The 4,574-nt window shown below is 39.2% G+C and overlaps 1 long non-coding RNA gene across 1 annotated transcript; it reads left to right on the forward strand.

The window, feature by feature from the left end:
- Positions 1–242: 242 nt before the first annotated feature.
- LOC122466548 lies at positions 243–4,130 on the forward strand. The gene is made up of 4 exons (XR_006292160.1): positions 243–1,444; positions 1,791–1,825; positions 3,237–3,316; positions 3,831–4,130. It is a non-coding gene; the product is annotated as an uncharacterized LOC122466548 (long non-coding RNA).
- The last annotated feature ends 444 nt before the right edge of the window (positions 4,131–4,574 follow it).

Genomic DNA, 4,574 nt, shown 5'->3' on the forward strand with positions numbered 1-4,574 from the left:
TAAGAACATAAGAATGGCCATACTGGGTCTGACCAAAGGTCCATCTATCCTGTCTTCTGACAGTGGCCAATGTCAGGTACTCCAGAGGGAATGAACAGAACAGGTAATCATCAAGTGATCCATTCCCTGTCACCCATTCCCAGGTTCTGGCAAACAGAGGCTCGGGACACCATACCTGCCCATCCTGGCTAATAGCCATTTTGAGCCCTGTTATAGTCTTGGTCTTCACAGCATCCTCTGGTGAAGAGTTCCACAGGTTGACTGTGCATTTCTCCTCCCCTTGCCTGCCCCCCCTTGTGGCCATTTGTGTGCCCTTTGCTATCTCTTTACCTTTAACTTCACTTTTGCTGCGGTCCACACTTCTTTGTGCTTCATCCCTCCTGTCTTTATTTTTTTTTTATGTTCCTATACCCTCCTTCACTCATCTCTAGTTTCTTTTTGCACATTTATCACATTCTAGGTCATAATGAGCAAGAGATAAAGACGTACACACTCTTCACCCCCACTCTCATGGCAGGACAGAAGGAAACGTATATAGGATTGAAGCAGAATGCTACACAAAATGTTCAGTGGTTTCCTCCCTTACTTATCCGAGCCAATCAGAGTGGGGGAGAGGATGTGATTTTTTTTTTTTTTGGTTCCCACTCAGCGGCTGATTGATTGCAGAGTAGTATATTCATTGAAAATTGGGAGGAGGAGGAGCCAACAAACTGGCTACATAACTTTCTCAGGAAAGCATTAAAACAAGTTTAATAACTGCAGATTTCAGGAACGAAATATAAACCAGATTTTGCACAAAATGTGTACATAGAAGGGTATTAATGCTAATTCTCTGGGCTGTGCTTATAGAAGATACACCACTGAAATAATTCACAAAAATTAAAAATATTGTTTTCTTGATGAGGGGCTCAACATGGGCTTGATATTCTGTCTGTAAAGTATAATCTCACCCACCAGGTGCTCTAACAGGCTGCTGAAAACTATATTTGGACACTTAAGTCCTTTTAACAATAATGATCTATTTGCAGAGTATATGGGATAATGACTGAGGCTGCAACTGGGCTCAAATTCCATGTGGGATGTGGAGTTTACAATTGTAAACTATTCATGTGTGTGTATTGTGACAAAGTCAGACCTGACAGCTGTAAGAGAGTGGAGGAAGGCTGGTATATCAGCCCTAGAATGGTGAAGGCCCTTTTCCCTATGAACTGAAAAGAGGTTACCTCAGGTTAACTAGAGACACTGGACTCCAATTAAGGGCTGCTGGTGACCTTTAAAAAACCTTCTTCTGGTAAGAGAGGGTGAGGAGAGACAAGTTGCAGCAGGGCTAGGGAAGTGACAAGGCTTTTCCTGGGTGGAAGGTTGCTTTCCTCCCTGTAGGGGAAAAAGCCAAGTTTGCTGCTGTTTGGAGAAAGACTGGCCACCCAGAAGCTAGCATAATAAGGTAATAGCCTGGAGAGGAGCCAGGGGGCAGGTATTTTCTTTTTTTGTGTTTGTATTTTTTTTGTTTCAGAGAACTACTTAGGCCTACCTTGAGCCCCCTCTTATAAATACTTAAAACTAAACCTGTGTGAAAAACTTAAAACCTCAGGAGTAGGATTGATTTCCTTCAGGCTCTCCCACTACTAGAGGGAGAAACACTGAGGCTGATGAGGTGAAGGAGGTGCCTTGCCATAGTATATAATTAATTTTAAAAAATTGGTGAAGAGATTAGATTTGAGTTATTTTTGTTGCTGCTGTTCTTTTTGTTTGTTTGTTTTGGGTATCCTGTTTGGTGAATGTAACATCAGCAAGGAGCATTTTTGCAGAACTAACTTCAAGACAGGTGAGAGTATTTTATTTCTTTCTTCTATCATTTTGAAAATTGGTAGTTATAAAGCTGTTTGAGACTGGCCAGTTTGTTTAAAAAACAAACACCTGGAACAAAATATTATAGGCTGGGAGCAAATCTGACATTTTTGTATTTTAAATGAGCCCATAGGCAGGTAAAACATTTTTTTTAATTACTTTGTCCTGTGCATTTGAAACTTGATGTGTTTCTATTCAAAGATAGTTTGAGGAAAATGAGAAAACTATTGCAAGAAATTCTGCCTGCACATAAGTTTTGATATGAACAAATGGATTTGTTTTATAAATTCTTTGGCCCTTTCTAGTCCATTTTGTATTTAATATTATAAGACACAATTCTGGAAAATATTCTTATTAGGAAAACATCTAAGCACATACTTAAGCACTTTCCTAAATACCTTCAATACCATCATTGCTGATATGATGTTAGTACTGCAAACTTAGGTACCTAATCGTGCAAGACCTCTGTGGGAGGAACTCACATTAAAGTTGCCGGGAATACTCAGAAAGTTTCTTTGTAGGACTAGAATATATTATCTTTAAATTTTCATGGAGCAGGGGTTCTCAATCGGAATAGAGAATATAGAGCTTATTGACCACCTCAGTTCCCATTTACGATCATGCAGACCTCCTCCTTTTCCATTTGCTGTTACATTAATTGCTTACAGGGAACATAGTATTAAAAATATTTTTTTCTCTTTTAATGCCATCTGGCAGCTGGGAAAAAATGTGTGTGATCACCGTGTGTGATCAGATACTTCTCCTTGGGATACTGGCAAGAGCTCTACAGGCCACCAGTGGATGCCTCTATGTACTTGCACAGGGGCCATGTCAGGGTGTGGAGGGCTGGGCAGGGGGCTGGCTGGAGCATGATGAGCTCTGGCAGTTCATAGTGCCTATTATTTCTAGGGAACCATTCCTAGCAGGCGTAGTTTGGAGTAGCCCCAAAGCTAACCTGAAATGCATCCCAGGCCAGAATGAGAATCAGGGAGGCATAACCAGCTCCCTGACAGCCTGCACACACCCTCCTCTTTACCCATTTGAAAGTGAAGTGAGCTGTAGCTCACGAAAGCTCATGCTCAAATAAATTGGTTAGTCTCTACGGTGCCACAAGTCCTCCTTTTCTTTTTGAGAATTGTAAGACTCACCTTAAATATAAAATGATGCATAGCTTCACTGTCCCAGGAGAAGCCCAGGAACTGTGACCCAGATGGTCAGTTATTTTCCTGGTTTCCCCCCTTGCTCTCAGGGGCAGGTAGGTATAAGTAATCTGCTGTACCAGTAGCAGGTTTCTCCCCCCGCCCCCATCCATGTTCCAGTGTGTTGAGTGAGCAGAGCCAAAGCTCTACCCATTCCCCATCACACAAAACGTATTTCTACCCCTTCAGACACACAACACACAGACCAGTAATGCTGTGCAGAGGAATAAGAGCTGCTGTGTGAGGCAAGTCACAATCTTGCAAAAATTGTAAGTATAAATACTAATAAGGATCTCACTTTGATGAAAGTTTTTCTACTAATAGTAAAGTAAAACTTGTCTTAAGCAATCTCTGAAAGAGACTGGTTAACCAGAAGTGATCTCCTAATAAAGTTGGAGCATAATTGTACTCCATATTGGGAATTCTTTGGGGCCATTTTATTAGTCAAATGGTTGCCCTAAAAGAGTTTTATACAGTCTTTGCTGTATTTTATTTCATACGGCTATTTCCTCAAACAAACACCAGGAATGAGATCAGATATTTGACCGAATTGTACCTTGTTTAAACATAATCATTTAAACAGTTCACCCATTTCTGTTGGATACACTTTGGAATGTTTTCATATATGCATGGAAAATAATCTTAAAGACTTGCAAACATTACGTGGGTGAAATAGACTGAAATAAATGCAAGGAAAAATTTGCAATTAAATATAAAATGAATAAGTTTTTAAGGGATTTAAAAGTTGTAGCAGCTCAACAGTTCTTAAATCCTTTTTTCTAGATTTTATGGCATCACAGAATATCAAGGAGGCTTTAATAGACAACACATGACATACTATTCTTATTTCTGACTGCATACTGTTTTTCCAACATGCTTGTTGTTTTGCATCATAGATGCCCATCCATTGAAAACACCATAGTATGGTAAAGTATCCATCTAACATGAAAAGATCTGATAGCTTGGTCAACCTTGCTGATTTTTGGAGTGTGAATATTTTCAGATTCCACTGGATAAAGCTGTTATCTGAAGATGTTTTAACTTATGTTGTGTTCTTGGGTACAAATATGATTCATTACCATCTTATTCAGAGAATAAATTATTTAATACTACAGTTTGCATGCGTTTGAATGCATCCTGTGCTCAGGTCACAGAAGCTGTTCTGATGAGAAATGGAAAGAATCTTGCAGAAATTAAGGTTCTCTGGACATTTTGGGTATATAACAACGAGAATTTTCATAAAAGTATGTACTCTTTTATAGAAGATCATAATATTAAATAATACTTTTCTTGTCACATACGGATTCATTACGTAACTTTCCATCAAAATAATTCCATGAGTTTTTTTTTCATCCATGTAATAAATTGAACATCCATCAAACAGAACAGTAGATTAACTTAATCCTGGTGCTGTGTTTTTATATGAAGCGGTCAGACTGGGTTAACAAAGAGCTATAATTTATTAATCATCTTTGACTTTGACCCAATGAAAACAGGATGGAAAAGATTTCCCCCTCCCCCGCAGAA

This window comes from Chelonia mydas, chromosome 7 (assembly GCF_015237465.2).
Source record: "Chelonia mydas isolate rCheMyd1 chromosome 7, rCheMyd1.pri.v2, whole genome shotgun sequence".
In the NCBI taxonomy this organism is placed as follows: domain Eukaryota; kingdom Metazoa; phylum Chordata; order Testudines; family Cheloniidae; genus Chelonia; species Chelonia mydas.